Consider the following 18862-nt stretch of genomic DNA (forward strand, 5'->3'; position numbering starts at 1 on the left):
ACTAGTACAATCACTCTGGAGAGCAGTCTGGAGGTTCCTCAAAAAACTTAGCATAGACATACCCTATGACCCAGCCATACCACTCTTAGGCATCTACCCTATGCAACAGGATCCAGGATATGCAACAGGACACCTGTACCTCCATATTCATCACTGCACTGTTCACAATAGCCAACATATGGAAACAACCCAGATGCCCCACTACAGAGGAATTGATCCAAAAGATGTGGTACCTGTACACAATGAAATTCTACACAGCTATTAGAAATGATAAAATAATGGCATTCACAGGGAAATGGACAGGTCTAGAACAAATCATGTTGAGCGAGACAAGCTTAGAGCATAGAGACAAACAGCGCATGGTCTCCTTGATATGCATGTATTAGAATTAAATAGCCAAGAGACATGACAAAGAAAACAGGACCCAAGATACCAATTCACAGTGAAACCAAAAAAGGACAGCTTTGGGAGAAAGACACCAGAAACTAAAACCCAAACACTACTTCATATGTACCTGAAATAATATTCAAATTGAAAAGAACCCCAAAGATAAGGAAGCAAAGGACCTCTTCTTAATTAGTCTTATAGTATTTAGAGGACCCTATTTTCCTTACCTCACATATGGTGTATACACGTGCACATCTGAGGGAAGCTGGGAGGAGGGTACAGAATGAATGGAAAATGGAAAAATACAGTAGAAAGGACACAACAGCTGCAATGGACACTAATGAGAACAAACTAAGCAGCTCAAGGGCAGCAGGGAGCAAGGAAGAATGAGAGAAAAAGAAGGAACAGACTACACTAAGCAAAAGGAAAGAAATGTATATGTATATAATACCTGATCCGCAAGGAATTGTTTTATTGTTAATGATCATAGAGTTCATAAGCATTGTAGACTAGAATGGCAATGTCCATCAAGGGGAAGATTTTTAAAAAATGATGATAGCAAGGGGATGGGTTGAGGGGAGGAAAGGGAAGGTGGGAGAAAAATGAGGAAGGGGGTAAGAAAAATGACAAGAAATGTGTATGTATTCACTACCTTAAGTATCTAACTGTAACCCTTCTGTACATCATCTTGACAAGAAAAAAAAAGTAGGAAAGAAAAAAACTACATAGTAACTTGGAAATGGAGGTATGGCTCAAGTGGAAGAACACCAGCCTTGAGCCAACAAAGCCACGTGAGAACATGAGGCCCTGAGTTCAAGCCCTAACATTAGCACACACAGGAAAAAATTGCAACAATTGATTCACCATTTAATCAGCAAGGAACTTGGCAGATAATATTTTACTTACACTCAAAGTAGATAGGTAGATTTTAGTCTCTCCTGTATTGCTAGTTAGCCAAACCCAGATCCTAGGTGATAGAGCCAGGATTTGAATTCTGAACATTTTTTCTATCTGAATTAAAAGTACTATGTGTGTGCATGTGTGTGTGTGTGCATGCATGTGTATGTGTGCATGGATGTGTGTGTGTATGTTCTGAGAATTATACACTCTTCTCCTCTACCCTGATCCTTAACCTATCTATTACTTGTTTGTTTGTGTTTTTTTTAATTTGTGTGCCAGTACTTGAACTCAGGGTCTGGGCATGGTCCCTGAGCTACTTGGCTCAAGACTAGCGCACTACCACTTGAGCCCCAGCTTCACTTTCAGCTTTGTGCTGGTTAATTGGAGGTAAGTCTTGAAGACTTTCCTGCCTGAACAGCTTTCCAATTGAGATAGTCAGATCTCTGCCTCCTGAGTAGCTAAGATTAGAGTCATGAGCCCACTGCTACTCGATTCTACAACCTACATTATTTATTTATTTAGGTACTGGGATTTGAACCCAGGGTCTTACGCTTGTTCAGCTTGCTTGCTTGGCTTGGTACTCGACCACTTGAACCATGCTTCTAGTCCTGGTTTTATAGTATTTATAGCATTTATAGTATCCCAGTATTATAGTCTTGATAAATACATCTGAGTTAATAATCGAATAAGGGAGTCAGACCATGACAGTACCTATGTGAATGCTAGCAGCGGCAAAGAATGGGGCACAGGAGCCCCCACTGAGGTTCAGAAAGTCTTGCTGTGGGTTAGGAAGATGAGAACAGAGTCTCAGGTGCTGGGGGATGGGGGACAAGTATCAGAGAGCCTGGAGCAATGCCTACTAGCAGATGGGAAAACAAAGCAAGCCAGAGAAACTGCAAGTAATGGTGCCTGAATCATGAACTGAAGGTGAGGCGCCCTTAGCAATGGGCGGAGGGAAGGCGGTGGGAAGTGGGAGGCAGGAAATGTCATCTGTGGGAAAAGAGGTTGTTTCTTTTTCTTTGTACTCTGTTCTAGGAGCCTTTGAAGATTTTAAACAGAAAAAAACAACAAGAAAAACATCATATTGTAGATATTTCCTCCTGGCTGGAGAATGACAGCGCAATTGGAGATTGGAGCTGGACATCAGCCTGGAGTGGAGATGAGTTGTGAGGCTGTTGTGGCCCAAGCTAGGGACAAAAGTGATTGTGCCAGTGGAAATAGAGTGAAATGTCACCCATGTAGAAGTCGGTTCTATAGTTTCTTTTGCTGGTCCTGGGGCTCGAACTCAGGGCCTGGACTCTGTCCTTGAGTTTCTTTTGCTCAAGGCTGGCACTCGACCACTTGAGCCACAGCTCTACTTCTGGCTCTTTGGGTCATTTATTGGGGATAAGAATCGCATGGACTTTCCTGCCCCAGCTGGCTTTGAACCACAATCCTCAGATCTCAGCCTCCTGAGTAGCTAGAATTACAGTGTGAGTCAGGGGCACCCAGCTCTCCCATAGTTCTTAATGGATAATTGCAAACCGGAAATAGCCTAAGAAAGTACCTGTGGAGTGCATTAAGGCCTGGAGACAAGATAGCAATGATTAAGCATGGGTATTTTGACACAGAAACAAACACCTCGGTACTACCAAAAATAAATAAACAAACAAGAATGAGTGCAGGTGGCTCACACCTGTAATTCTAGCTACTCAGGAGACAGATTTGAGGATCACAGTTCAAACAAAGCCTGTCCAGGCAGGAAAGTCCCCGAGACTCTTATCTCCAATTTATGGCAGGAAAGCTGTGGTTCAAGTGGTAGAGTACCAGCTTTGAAAGAAGCTGAGGGACAGTGCCCAGGCCCCAAGTTCAAGTTCCAGTAGCGGCACACACACCACACACACACACACACATCACACACACACACACACATTGCTTGTAAGGTCTAAGCCAAATCTAAGCCTGTATTTCTCTTTAGCCCTCCAGCCTTCCTGCTGATTTAGGTGGCATCTGCCCTGTTCCCAGATATTGATGAACCAAGCCTTCCTGCTCATTAAAAGGACTTTATAAAAAAAAGTAGCAGGCATCTCATGATGATAGCCAATATGTTTATGTGAGTTCAGTTTGAATAAATCACCAAGCCAAAACAAACAAACAAAACAGATTCTCTCAAAATACACAGAGTATAAAAATTCATTTTCATAAAGCAGGTTCTATAAAAATGTGGTGATCATGTGCAGATATGGAGGTGTAGCTGGGTATTTAGGACAATGAAGATGGAGTTAAATAAACACTAGAAAAAAATTTATGGGCTGGAGGTATGGTTTAGTGGTAGAATGCCTGCTTTGCAAGTACATGGCCCTGACTTAGAAACCCACTACCGACAAAAGAAACTATAATTAAGCATTGGATTTCCCCCCAAAGATTCAAGAATATTTGCAATGTCCAGGAATAAAATGGCATTGTTATTATTCATAATGTCTAGAGGCCTTTATGCTAATTTATAGTTTTAGTAATAAGCATTGTATTTTTTGTGTTATAGGTAGCTGTCAATTACCTTAAACAGAAAATGTAAAGATAACTTTAAAAACTACAGTGTCAGGGGCTGGGGATATGGCCTAGTGGCAAGAGTGCCTGCCTCATATACATGAGGCCCTGGGTTCGATTCCCCAGCACCACATATATAGAAAACGGCCAGAAGTGGCGCTGTGGCTCAAGTGGCAGAGTGCTAGCCTTGAGCAAAAAAGAAGCCAGGGGGGCTGGGGATATAGCCTAGTGGCAAGAGTGCCTGCCTCGGATACACGAGGCCCTAGGTTCGATTCCCCAGCACCACATATACAGAAAAAACGGCCAGAAGCGGCGCTGTGGCTCAAGTGGCAGAGTGCTAGCCTTGAGCAGGAAGAAGCCAGGGACAGTGTTCAGGCCCTGAGTCCAAGGCCCAGGACTGGCCAAAAAAAAAAGAAGCCAGGGACAGTGTTCAGGCCCTGAGTTCATGGCCTAGGACTGGCAAAAAAAAAAAAAAAAAAAAAAATATATATATATATATATATATATATATATATATATATATATATATACTAACATGTTTTTTGTTTTTTGGGTTTTTTTTGGCCAGTCCTGGGGCTTGGACTCAGGGCCTGAGCACTGTCCCTGGCTTCCTTTTGCTCAAGGCTAGCACTCTGCCACTTGAGCCACAGCGCCACTTCTGGCCATTTTCTGTATATGTGGTGCTGGGGAATCGAACCCAGAGCCTCATGTATACGAGGCAGTCACTCTTGCCACTAGGCCACATTCCCAGCACAGTTTCTATATTTTTAAACAAACAAGTCTGTTTTTTTTTCCATAGATCATGTCCATTTGGAATTGTTTATAAATTATGCACCCTGAATCAGTATTGACATTTAAAGTTCTGAAATAATGTATATTTTATTGTCACTGTTTTTATTTCCCTTTTCTAAAAGTAATGTGGGCTGAGTGTCAGTGGCTCATGCCTATAATCAGGAGGCCGAGATCTGAGGATTGCAGTTCCAAGCCAGCCAGGGCAAAAAAGACTCTTATCTCTAATAAACTACTCAAAAAAGCCAAAGTGGTGCTGTAGCTTGAGTGGTAGAGCACTAAGTCTTGGGCACAAAGAGGCTCATGGGCAGTGCCCAGGCCCTGAGTTCAAGACCCAGGATGGACAAAAAAAAAATAATAATAAAGTGATGTGGGACATAAGATTATGTATGTGAGAAGAAAATAGTATCCCAGAAAAAAACCATGATCCTTTAAAAAAAAAAAAGTCACTGTTTATGGAAATGTCATGATTAAATCCTTTATTGTATACAGTTTGATATATGCCAATTAAAAATATTTAATTAAAATAAAGTTTGGTGCTAATGGCTCATGCTTATAATCCTAGATATTCAAGAGGTGAAGATTTAAGGATACTGATTCAAAGCCAGCCTGAGCAAAGAAGTCCATGAGACTCTTATCTCCAATTAAACGCACACACAAAAAAGCCAACCAACCAACCAACCAACAACAACAACAAAAAAACCAGAAGTTGAGCTGTGGTTCAAGTGGTAGAGTGCCAGCCTTCAGCACAAAAGCTCAGGGACAATGCCTAAATCCTGAGTTCAAACCCCAGGACCAGCACACACACACACACACACACACACACACACACACACACACACACACACAATGATCATAGCTAACCTTTGGAACATTCTGCTTGGAGTTAATTATAGACAACAGAACTTAGCCAATGTACTAAAAAACACACGTGCAGATCATCAACATGCCCATCACCTGTTGGCCCCTCAGGGCCTGATGGGACAGGAATATTTGTGTGATTTCCTGGAATGTTGTGAGGGAGATGGCATCTGAGCAGGTGTGGGGAGCCAAGTGGAGTTCCTAGCATGGAAGTGCACCCCCACAAGCCTTTCTCCTGCCCTCAGGCTACAGCTGGTGGTTTAACATTCTGCACCGAGGCTCACAGAGATAAAGGGACCCTCACCAGCAACAGTGGCTTTAATTTTTTTCCTTGCATGCATTTTTAAAAAACTATTATCATATAAGTGATGGACTGAGGGTTGACAGTTACGTAAGTCAGGTAAAGAGTACATTTCTTTTGGGACAGTGTCACCCCTTCCCACTGTCTCTCCCTTCCTGCCCCCACCCACAAGTTGTATAGTTCATTTTCAACACAGTGTCCAGTGAGTACCACTGCTGCATTATTCATCCTTTGTCCATCCATTTCTGTGCCACTTTACAGATAAATAAATGAGATATAACCTTTATAAAACAACAACAAAGAAAAAAAAACCTTCTATTTCCATTTCCTGGAGGTGATTTTGATAGATATTATTTTGTATGATCAGATACCCATCAGTATTGTGCCTTTGTGATCCTCTCCTAACAATACCTTCCTTGAGTCTCACTGCGTGTGAATGCCTAGAGTCCTGTATAATTTATCATGTCTCAGTGTATTTTTCTTTTTTTAATCATCCAGTGTGTTTATTTGTAGATTTATAAGCACATTCTAGTTACCATACATGAGGAAAATCATGAAATGCATTTTTCTCTGGGTCTGACTTAACTTTGCTTAATTTTTTTCCCAACTCTTTCCTTACAAATGGTACAACATCATTCTTCCTGAGGAATGAGTAGAATTCCATTGTGTATATACACCACATTTTCTTGATCTGTTCATCCACAGGAGGCATCCAGCTGATTGCATATGTTGGCTATGGTAAATAATGCTGTGATGAACAGAGCCAGCACAACAGCTGCTTTATCACAAAGCCAGAGCATGAGGGAATGGACTGCGGTGCCTGAGCTCCAAAACAAAGGACCACCATGTGGGGTTTAAAAACAGCATTTCACTTTCTCACAGTTTGGGAGGATTCTGAGACCAAGATGCCAGCAGGCTTGGGGTTCTTTTCCTCCTTGTGGCTTTCTCCTTGGTTTGTAGTGCCCACCCATCTGTCTTGGCATGACCTTTCCACTCCGTCCTAGCCTCTTACCTCTTATTATAAGGAGATCAGTCATATTGGAATAGGGCTCACTCTAAAGACCTCAGCTTACCTTAGCTACTTTCTTTCTCTCTCTCTTTCCTTCTCTCTCTCTTTCTTTCTTTCTCTCTCTCTCTCTCTTTCTTTCTTTCTTTCTTTCTTTTCTTTCTTTCTTTCCCAGTCCTGGGGCTTGAACTCAGGGCCTGAGCACTTTCCCTGGCTTCTCTTTGCTCAAGGCTAGCACTCTACCAATTGAGCCACAGCGCCACTTCTGGCTTTTTCTATATATGTGGTGCTGAGGAATAGAACCCAGGGCTTCATGTATATGAGGCAAGCACTCTACCACCAGGCTATATTCCCAGACCCTTAACTACCTCTTTAAAGATCAATCTTTAAATACTCTGAGATCATGGGGTTGGAACTTTAGCATATGAATTTGGGGAGACAAAATAGAAACCAGGACAGGGATGTGCAGCACAAAGATAGCCAACTTGCCATTGTCCTTCCTATTTGCAAAAATATAAAACATTTAGATGCATTTTTCTCAGACTGTGATTATTTTGTTTGTTCTTTAAATACATCCCTTGGCCCCATACTAAACAAATAGTCATGCTCTTGTAATTTGCTTGCCTCAGGGACTTTTGCTGAGACAGAAGATAGTAAAAGCAGTGTAGTAAGGTCTAAACTCCATGAAATAATTATACAGGGTGTCTCAGATTGGTGGAGACAGATGGAAGAGCCCTTAAGAAAAGAGATGGGGGATTGGGGTCCTAAGAAGCATGGTCTGTAGTATTGTTTCCAGTGTTATAAACCACCATGTTACTGGCAGGGACAAAGGGCAAGGTCCCCAGAGGGAAATGGCTGCAGGGTCTTAGGGGAAATGAACATGGAGACCAGATTTCCACTCCTGACAAGATTCCTCAGCCTAGCTCAGTCCCAACACTGCACAGTGCAGTGGTGAGGGAGAGAAAATGACAGATGAACCAGTTCCTTGTTGAAACCCAAGGGACTCTGCAAATGCAGGAGCCTTAGTGTGCACAGGCTATTAAAGAAGCCCACAGCTGGGGTGACTTAAGCAGCAGACTTTTTTTTTCTTGAAATTCAGGACTCTAGAAGTTCAATGTCAAAGTATTGGCTTAGCCAGGGCCTGGTGAGGAATCTTCTTGGTTTGCACACAGCTGGCTCCTCCTGTATCCTCACAGAATGAAAAAGAAAGCATTTCTTTTTCTGGGTGCTAGTGACTCACATCTGTAACTCCTAGCTCCTCAGGAGGCTGAGATCTGGGGATCCTGGTTTGAAGCCAGCCAGGGCAGGGAAGTCTGTGAGACTCTTATCTCTAATGAACCACCAGAAGGCTGGAGTAGAGCTGTGCCTCAGCTGTAGAGGGCTAGCCTTGAGTGACAAATCTTAGGGAATACACCCAGGCCTGAGTTCAAACCCCAGGTCTGGCACACACATGCATGTGCACACACACACACACACACACATACACACACACACACGGGAAATAAGTCAGAGAGAGATGGAAGAGAGCCGTGGGTCTGTGACAAAGTCTTCCTGGGCTGACACACAAATCACCAAAACAATTATGTGAAAAGCAGAAATAAGAGAAGGTGGCATTAAAAATGTATGCCCTATCATACAAAGAATACATGAAGGCTAATGTGATTGAAGTGTGGTAAGGAAGCTCTGGTCTCCTCAACCTTCACTTTCTGGACCCCTTCAGAAATATCAGCATGTGCTTACACACTTACATTTCTATGTAAGTTCTGACAATGTAAAAATACGTACATCAAGTTAGATTGGCATCAACTCCAGTTTCTCCTCTACTAGGTGTGGCAGGGCCAGGAATATGCTTTGGAATTTAACTAAGGAGAAGAGTTAGAGACTTGTTCATTTTGTAGATAAGGTTGGCAAACACATATAAGTCATCACCAGTTGCCCCAGCGAAGGAATGAATAGCCTTCAGGCAATCTTTCACACTGTGCCAACCCACCAGCTGTGGGAACTCCTGAGCAGAGGGGAGGCCTCAGGATAGCACCCACCCATTCTAAGCATTCAGGACATGAGGAGAAGGAGAAACAGAGAGGACAAGAGCCCCTAGCATTCTGAGAAACATGTTTCCAATCTCCAAACACAAGGATTGGCACTGGTAAGGGTGCCTTGTCAAACACAAAGGGTTTCCTTTCAGGAAAATGCTAGATAATGTGGTAGACACAATTATAAATATGCCATACACTTTTATAGCCATCATGAGAATCAGAGTTTGTGAGAAATCTTATAACTATATGAACACGAACCTTCATGTATGCTACCTTGATTGCATCTGTATGGAAAATCACACAGAATACTAATTTTGACTAACAAAAGGGAGATGTTAGTATAAAAAATAATAATACAAAAATTATGATTATATAGTCGGGCTGGGAATATGGCCTAGTGGCAAGAGTACTTGCATCCTACACATGAAGCTCTCGGTTTGACTCCCCAGCGCCACATATATGGAAAACAGTCAGAAGGGGCGCTGTGGCTCAGGTGGCAGAGTGCTAGCCTTGAGCGGAAAGAAGCCAGGGACAGTGCTCAGGCCCTGAGTCCAAGGCAGGACTGGCCAAAAAAAATAAATAAATAAATAAATAAATTATTATTATATAAAAAGAACTGTACATTCAATCAAAACCTACAGGGAAAAAAGTATCAAATGAGTAATTAAAATTTTTTGTTTTCGGGGGAGGGAGGGGGGCATGAGGGACAAGGCAACAAACAGTACAAGAAATGTATCCAATGCCCAACGTATGATACTGTAACCTCTCTGTACGTCAGTTTGATAATAAAAATTTGAGAAAAAAAATTTTTTTGTTTTCATTTTGTACTTTTTTTTTTTTTTTTGCCAGTCCTGGGGCTTGGGACTCAGGGCCTGTCCCTGGCTTCTTTTTGCTCAAGGCTAGCACTCTACTACTTGAGCCACAGTGCCACTTCTGGCTTTTTCTGTTTATGTGGTGCTCAGGAATTGAACCCAGAGCTTCATGCATGCTAGGCAACCACTCTACCACTAAGCCATACTCCCAGCCCCTCATTTTGTACATTTTTTTGTGTGTGTATATATATAGGTAGATAGATAGATATAGATATAGATATAGATATATAGATAGATAGATTTAAAACTCTGTGTCTCTTTCTCTCTGTGTCTATCTGTCTACCTGTTTGTCTGTCTGTCTCTTTTTCTGTTCTAATCCTGGGGCTTGAACTCAGGATGCCTGAGCTTTTTTCTCAAGGACAGCACTCTATCACTTCAGTCATAGCTCAACTTCCACTATTTTAGTGGTTAATTGGAAGTAAGAGTCCCATGGATTTTCCTGCCCAGGCTGGCTTTGAGCCTTGATTCTCAGATATCAGCTTCTTGAGTAGCTACAGGTGCGAGCTACCAGCACCCAGCTTAAAACACCATGTGGTATTTTTTTCTTTTAACTTCTAGCTTTTGCTTTTTCTGTGTATTGTAATACTCCTGTGCCAAATATATAATTTGTATGACTTTGAAAGGCTATACCTTCATCACTGAGATTTTAACATTCAGACCGCACAAAACCTATGTGCACTTCTGCCAAGTCTATTCATAATAAAGTAGGTCCACAATAGGGAAATGAAGCAAAAATTAAATTGCCTTACTGAAGTGCAAAAGGAGCTACAATTAAATGGTGGAACTAGTTTTGACAATGCAAAGCCAATGCAAAACATCTCTCACATTGTGTCACATGCACTATTTTATTGGTTGCTCATAGGACCTTAAAGAAGTAGAAAAATGTTGTTATACTCTTGGACACAGCTGTGAAATAAGCCAGGCAGCTGTGGCTGCAATTCCATTTCTTCTTTCTCAGCCTCTAGCTTCTAGCATGGTGCTTAAAGCCAATAAGAAGCTTAAAAATATGTGTTGCTAAATCAATGGTTCCATCTCCCAGTGCTGAGTTTTCTCCACAGCCTACACAGCCAGGCTCCATAGAACTGTGAAACCAGAGAGAGCTTGGGGGATCTTTATCTGTGACCTTGAACTTCAAACATGGCAAGTGAACCAATTTATTTTAGACCTGAGACTTTTTAGACCTTCATACAATAATACAGCAGCAAATACACATAGAATGAAAGTAGCATCAATTACGTAGAAACATACCAAAAGCAGACTTAAACTAACATTTTAAGCCTGCTTTGGGCTTTATTTACAGATCTCCTGCTTTGGGCTTTATTTACAGATCTCAAGTTTTATTGAGAGAGAGAGAGAGAGAGAGAGAGAGAGAGAGAGAGAGAGAGAGCACTCTGTGGGCTCTAATGGTTCATCCCTGTAATCCTAGCTACACAGGAGGCTGAAATGTGAGGATCACAATTCAAAGCCTGCCCAGGCAGGAAAATCTGTGAGACTTTTATCTCCAATTAAGCATAAAAAAGCTGGGGGGTGCAGGGCTGGGAATGCGGCCTAGTGGCAAGAGTGCTTGCCTCGCATACATGAGGCCCTGGGTTCAATTCCTCAGCACCACATATACAGAAAATGGCCAGAAGTGGCGCTGTGGCTCAAGTGGCAGAGTGCTAGCCTTGAGCAAAAAAGAAGCCAGGGACAGTGCTCAGGCCCTGAGTTCATGGCCTAGGACTGGCCAAAAAAAAAAAAAAAAAGCTGGGGGTAGAGCTGGGTCTCAAGTGGTAGTGTGCTAGCCTTGAGTAAAAATTCTTAGGGACATCACCCAGGCTCTGACTTCAAGCCCCACACTGACAAAAGGAAGAAGGGGAGGGGAGGGGAGGGGAGGGGAGGGGAGGGGAAGGGGAAGGGAAGGGGAGGGGGAGGGGAAGGGAAGGGGAGGGGGAGGGGAGGGGGAGGGGAGGAGGAGGGGGAGGGGAGGAGGAGGGGGAGGGGAGGGGGAGGGGGAGGGGGGAGGGGAAGGGAGGGGAGGGGAAGGGAGGGGAGGGGGAGGGGGAGGGGGGAGGGGAAGGGAGGGGAGGGGAAGGAAGGGGGGAGGGGAAGGGAGGGGAGGGGAAGGAAGGGGGGAGGGGAAGGAAGGGGGGAGGGGAAGGGAGGGGGGAGGGGAAGGGAGGGGAGGGGGAGGGAAAGGAAGGGGGAGGGGAAGGGAGGGGAGGGGGAGGGGAAGGGAGGGGAGGGGGAGGGGAAGGGGGGAGGGGGAGGGGAAGGGGGAGGGGGAGGGGAAGGGGGGGAGGGGGAGGGGAAGGGGGAGGGGGAGGGGAAGGGAGGGGAGGGGGAGGGGAAGGGAGGGGAGGGGGAGGGGAAGGGAGGGGAGGGGGAGGGGGAAGGGAGGGGAGGGGGAGGGGAAGGGAGGGGAGGGGGAGGGGAAGGGGGGAGGGGGAGGGAGGGAAAGTAGAATAGCAAGATGACACCCCCTCCCCCCCATCCATAAGTTCTTAGGAAAATGAAACGGAGAGAAAAAAACAGGCAGCCGGCTCAGACAGGCCTCTGGGGCTCGCCCAGGAATCAGTGAGCCAGACTGCAGCGTCTTCTAATCACACCAGTGCACACAGAAAGTTCTAGGGAATTCACCCAGGCCATTTCCCTGGCAACACAGTCAGGGGATTTTTCTCTATTTTACTTTCTAGACCTTTGCCAAGTTCAGCCATACAGACCCCCAAGGAATAACATCTCCTTCCCTTTTCTTCTTCCTAACTTGAGTAATTTGTGATGCCATTATTTCCTGGCTCTGATTACCAAGAACACTTCCTTCCATCCCTAAAAATCTAACTTGAGGCTATCATGTTATTTCTAACTGTTATCTCCTTATTCCTCCCCCTACCCTCTCTCTCTGTCTGTGTGTCTGTGTCTGTGTCCCCTCAGGTTTCAATTCAGGGCTTGAGCACTGTCCCTGCATTTGTTTGTTTTGCTCAAGGCTCTGCCTCTTGAGCCCCAGCTCCACTTCCAGATTTTTGTAGTTTATTGGCAATAAGAGTTTCACAAGTTTCTGCCCAAGCTGACTTCAAACCACAATCCTCAGATCTCAACTTCCTGAGTAGCTAGGATTATAGGAGTGTACCACTGGTGCCAGCTTTCTTCCTTTTTTCAGTGCAGATACTAGTCATGATAGTGATTGGGAAGGGGGGCTGTCCTATGTAAAAAAATTCCTCTCTGTGATGGTTTAAAGTGATCATGAGAGAGAATGATCAAAGAGGTGACATTGATCAAGATACATTCTACTCACAATCTGACATGTTCAATTGAAACCCCTTTTACAGTGACTTAAAGGTAATAAAAGTATAGCAATAATAAATGAAGTTTATTTTTAAATCCCTCCCTTCTCTATCTCTCTTTGTACCAATCTGGGACTTGAGCTCAGGACCTGGGTGCTGTCCCTGAGCTTTTCAAGCCCAAGGATAGTGTTCTACCACTTGAGCCACAGCTCCACTTCTGGATTTATTCTTTTTTGATTAATTAATGAATTTTCTTTCTTTTCCTTTCTTTCTTTCTTTTCCTTCCTTCCTTCCTTCCTTCCTTCCTTCCTTCCTTTCTTTCTCTCTCTCTTTCTCTCTCTCTCTCTCTCTCTCTCTCTCTCTTTCTTTCTTTCTTTTTCTTTCTTGGTGTGTAATTTGAGATATGAGTCTCACAGTGTTTCATGCCTGGGCTGGCTTCAAACTGCAATCCTCAGCTCAGCCTCCTGAGTAGCTAGGATTAGAGAAGTGAGCCACCAGGGCCTTTTTATCTTTTCCTTTTTATCTAAAAAGTAGATTTGTGTTTTAAAAATGTTGAAGGGTTATTTGAGGAAAATCATTCATTCTGCCAGATACCTCTAGAAGTTTAAGGTAATGTCCTAGACACAATGGTTGAAGCCTATATAATCCCAGAACTCAGGAGGCAGAAACTTCAGATAGATAGATAGATAGATAGATAGATAGATAGAGCTTTTGAAAGATGTGCATATATACATTAGCCTGCATGAAAATTTGTACAAATTGAAATTTCAAACATGTGATATAACTAGGTGCTGGTGGCTCACACTTGTAATTCTGGCTACTCAGGCTGACATCTGAGGACTGTGGTCCAAAGCCCACCCAGACAAGAAAGTTATTGAAACTCCTATCTCCAATTGACCACCAAAAGGCCAGCAGTGAAGCTGTGGCTCACCTCGTAGAGCACCAGCTCTGAGCAGAAAAGCTTAGGGACAGTGCCCAGGCCCTGAGTTCAAGCCCCAGAACTGACAAAGAAAAAAAGTAACACTATACTACTATTATAGGAAAGTTTAAATCAGATGCGGCAAATACATCGTTTCTGATACATTTCCTTTAATGCTTTTTTATACATAAAACAATCCAATATTGCCCAAATTTAGACAAGTTGTTTGCAAAGCTATAACACCTAGACAAAGTATATTTTTGAAGACAGACTATTTAAAAGTATGTTTCATTTTTTTTAATACCCCAAATCCATCAGTCTTTGAACAGAAATTCCAGATGTGATTCTGCTCTTTCTTACATCTTCCATTAACTGTGTAGGTGTTTGCTTCTTTTTTTTTGTTTGTTCTAAGTCAAGGGAGAGGGTAAGTAGATCAGGTTGCTGAAAAATTTCCCCCCTTTAAGTACATACTTTTACTCAAAGTTAACATTATGGGGCTTGGCTTCAACAGAGGGTGGTTTTATTCCAAAAGCAAAAATCAGATAACAATCATTAAAACTGATTTAAGTTCACTTTTTTTTTTTCAAGTCCACGCTGTCCTGCCTTCCTAGGAAATGCAATCCAGATGTGTGAGTGCTGGAAGATGCTGCATTTCATGCTGGGTAAGGCAGAAGCATGCTTTCTAGTCCCAGTGACTAGAGCCATGAGACATTTATTTGAAATGCAAACCCTTCAGTTTCTTCTCAGAACAGTTTTGCAAGATTATCAATAGCTTTTAAGAGCCAAGTAGATAAATAATAAAGACCCCCAAGGTACAAGAGTAACTCAAAACCATAGAATAATACAGATTCAAAATTGCAAGTAATTTTGTCCAAAGGCTGATACTCTTTGTAGTATAGTAAATATATTTCCTTTCCTCTCCTATGGCCACACTGGGATTTGAACTCATAGCCTTGTACTTGCTAGACATGTATGCCTACCACTTGACCCATGTCACCAACCTACTAAGTAGACTTTTGTGATATAAGTAATGGAATATCAAATTCACATTAATATTCATGATGTAAAATTCAGTACAATACCTGAAGACGTTTATGATTAAGGACTGGTAGAACAACTCATTAATAAAGAAGGATAAGACTTTTCAGTCCAGGCATTAGTGGCTCACATCTGTCATCCCAGCTACTCAAGAGGCTGAAATAGAAGGATCTCAGTTCAACAGCAGCCCAGGGAGAAAAATTAAAAAATTAGCCAGCAAAAAAGCCAGAAGTGGAATTGTGGTTCAAGTGGTAGAGCACCAGCCTTGAGTGGAAAAGAAAAGCAAGAGCACAAAACCAAGAGTTCAAATCTCAGTGCCAGCAAACACACACACACACACACACACACACACACACTTTCCATATGTCAAACTATAGACAAGCACTGTATATCTAGACAAACTAGACGAAGATTAATCCAAGGACAATTAATTCTCAATAACACTGAGCTAATACATTCTTTCCTTTCTTTTAGGAGCCCATTTGTGACACAGAGTTTTACTGTAAAATCACTTTTTTATTTTTTATTTTTTGTCCAGTCCTGGGGCTTGGACTCAGGGCCTGAGCACTGTCCCTGGCTTCTTTTTTGCTCAAGGCTAGCACTCTGCCACTTGAGCCACAGTGCCACTCCTGGCCATTTTCTGTATATGTGGTTCTGAGGAATCGAACCCAGGGCCTCATGTATACGAGGCAAGCACTCTTGCCACTAGGACATACTCCCAGCCCCTGTACAACCACTTTTAATAAGCATATGATAAATGTGTGACTTGTTTGGTTAATCTATGTAGACATGACCAGTTGGTACTAAAGAATTTATTAGTATTGTTTCCTCCTTGTAATGAATAATACATTTTTATAACATAAGTAGTAAAGGTTAGTCTGGGAAATAAAAGAGAAAAAAATAACTAAGAGGAACAGTAAGGAACTGACTAACAGGCAGCAGCTGGACTTGGGTCTATGGGTTGCAGTTTGCTGATCTTTCAGACTACAGAAAAAGAAAATAATGCAACAGGATAAATGGACTTTAAAAATGCAATTCACCTGATTTCAGATATTAATGAATTCAAATTTTCACAGAACAAAAATCCTACAGAGAACTACCAAAAAAGGCAGATAATATTTTAAAATTTGTTGGAAGATACCAGAAATACTAAGCTAATTCTAGGGGCACCAATATTCCAGAGACGAGAAAAGCGACTGAGAATCTGGACTTTTCATCATTGCAGAGAATGGGGAATGAGCAAAGTTTTGTGGCTCTATTGGTCCAGAATAGAGCAGGGACGCTTAGCCAATGGTAATTTCACCTCTGAAAATATGTGACAAATGTCTGTGGCATGTTTGATTGTCACAGTGGAGAGGTACAGATTCCCACTGGCATTTAGAGGTAGAGGCCAGAAAGGCAGCTGAGACACAAATAGCCCCATCCCTCAAGTATGAATTATGAATTCCAAAATGTCAACAGCACCATGCTTTAAAAGCTACTAGAGAGGTACAAAACCTGGAGACTGAGAAACACTAACACATTCTTAGCAAATGGTATGCAATTCTTGTTCCTACTTTGGGTCAGGTTTGTTTTCTATAAATCATTTTGGAATATCCTCACAACCTAACAATAGAATTTATGACATTAAGTTTCACACCTGAGGTATCCTAAATTGTTTTTCCTCTCCTGGGTTCTGGTCTCATGGTCTCCACCATCAGCAAAAATACCATAGCACCTGCTTTATGACTTGGTGAAGAATCTACTACAAGGGCTGGACACTGGTGGCTCACACTTGAAATGCTAGCTACCCAGGAGGCTGAGATCTGAGGATACCAGTTTGAAGCCAGCCTGTGCAGGAAAGTTCATGAGACTCTTATCTCCAGTTAACCATTGAAAAGCTGGAAGTGGAGTGTGGCTCAAGTGGTAGAGTACTAGCCTTCAATGAATAAGCTAAGGCATAGTACAAGGCCTTGAGTTCAAACCCAGTACTGTACATGCGTGCGCACATGTGCACACACACACACATACACACACACAGAGGAATATACTACAAATGTTCTCCTCCTTTCCTCTCTCCACACTTTTTCCTATAACTCCTCTTTTTCTTTTCAATCCTTAAGATACCTGTGTTCTCTTTACCCAAATAAGGGAGGGGTGCTTATATTTCTCCTGTCCTTTATTATTTTTAATAACTTTTTCCTACTCCTTTCCTTGTTATTCTTCCTGTTCCTACAGTTCTGAAAAAGTAATCCACAGGCACTGTATGTATTTTATTCTAATCTAGAATTTGCTTCTGGATTTTCTGCAAATTCCTTCTTAGCTAATTCCTAATCATGAAACAAAAGGTCTTTCTTCAGCCACAATACCTAACGTTGTTGAATACCCTGTGTCCTCCTGGAACACTTACTAATTTAATGCTGCCATCTCTTTTGTTGCTCCTTTACCACTCCATCTGATAAATGTGCCCCACAACATTTTCTTAAATCGAATCTCTCAGCTTCAATCCCTCCCTCCCACATCCCACTTCATGGTACTGGCTCATCTTTCTCCTCTTGACAACTTTCATGTCCTATTTGTCAATAGAGGGCGCTCGAGGCAGCCTGTGTGGCCAGAAAAGGATGGTGGACTTGCTCTCACTGCTTCCAGTGCCTGTGGCATTCCCGTCCTTCCTAATGGCAGCAGTTGATCGCAGTTTGCATCTATTCAGACATTAGACAGGGGCTCCTTTAAGCACAGCCTGCCAGGGACCAGCATGAGCTAATCCTGCTTCAGAAGATTAGCCCTGCCCAAGAAGCCCCACCTTCAGGCTACCAAGTTCCACTCATTCCACCTTCTTCCTGATATCTCTGAGCTGGAGTTGGAGAGGCTTAGTCCTAAGATTGTTACTGCCACAGTGCTTGGAGGCTATTTGTGTTTTCAAATCTTAACAGTAACAAATTGGTTAAACAATATTATGTTCACCATGTTTATTCAACAGGGTGGTAAAATAATCTGCTTTTTAAAAATTATTTACAATAAATGCTGTGTGTGTGTGTGCATGTGTGTGCCAGTCCTGGGGCTTGAACTCAGGCACTAGGCACTGTCCCTGAGCTCCATGGCTCTACTTCAGTTATTTTAGTGGAGATAAAAGTCTCATACTTTCCTGCCTGGGACTGGTTTTAAACAGTGATCTGAGCATCATGAATAGCTAGGATTACAAGTGTGAGCTACTGGCACCAGTTTATGTTGACTTTTGAGGTCACTAGAAATGATGATGATGCTCTTTGACATCATAGTAGAGATTTTGAGAGGGTTTTTTTTTCTCCCCCCAAACCCAAACTACTAGTCTTTCTTTTTAACATGGATGGTCATTCACAGATTATTAGTCTGTTCCATGTTGTAACTGTTAGGTTTTTAAAGTAGGTAGCTGGTAAAGGAGAACACGGTATTCAGGCAGGAAAGAAAGTTTATTACCGAACTGCTGGCCTGTGGCCAAGATGATCCATGGCCGGAGAGAAGGGAGAGAGAGAGCGACCCCCACCCAGCCCTGCCTTATATCTAGGGCAGGGGCAAGGGGTGTGGCCAGGTGGATTAGGATGTGACCTCAGGGAAAGGGGAGGTAACTGCCTCCAGGTCTGCAGGTTACCCAGGTAACTGGGTGGAGACTTAATGAGGTGGGGGCATCTACATGGAGCCCTCAGGGAGAGGACCTAACATTCCAGCCTTTTAATAGTTATGAAAAAGGGCGAAGACTCTGGCTGCTTCCCGCTGGCAAGGGGCATCGGCATTTGGGGTAAAAGGCAGAAATGTGGCCCCTCCTGTAGAAGGCAAGCAGCAGCAGGGTCCCTTGGTGGTAGATGCCAGTCCTTGAATAAAGCCTGGAAGAAGTCTCATGAGGCAGGGGCTCGGCAAAAAAAAAAAAAAAAAAAAAAAAAAAAAAAAAAAAAAAAAAAAAAATTAAGGCAAAAGGAAGGACTTAGGGCACAAAATTAAAAATTGGGTGACTTGG

The sequence above is a fragment of the Perognathus longimembris genome, chromosome 24, assembly GCF_023159225.1.
Source record: "Perognathus longimembris pacificus isolate PPM17 chromosome 24, ASM2315922v1, whole genome shotgun sequence".
In the NCBI taxonomy this organism is placed as follows: Eukaryota; Metazoa; Chordata; class Mammalia; order Rodentia; family Heteromyidae; genus Perognathus; species Perognathus longimembris.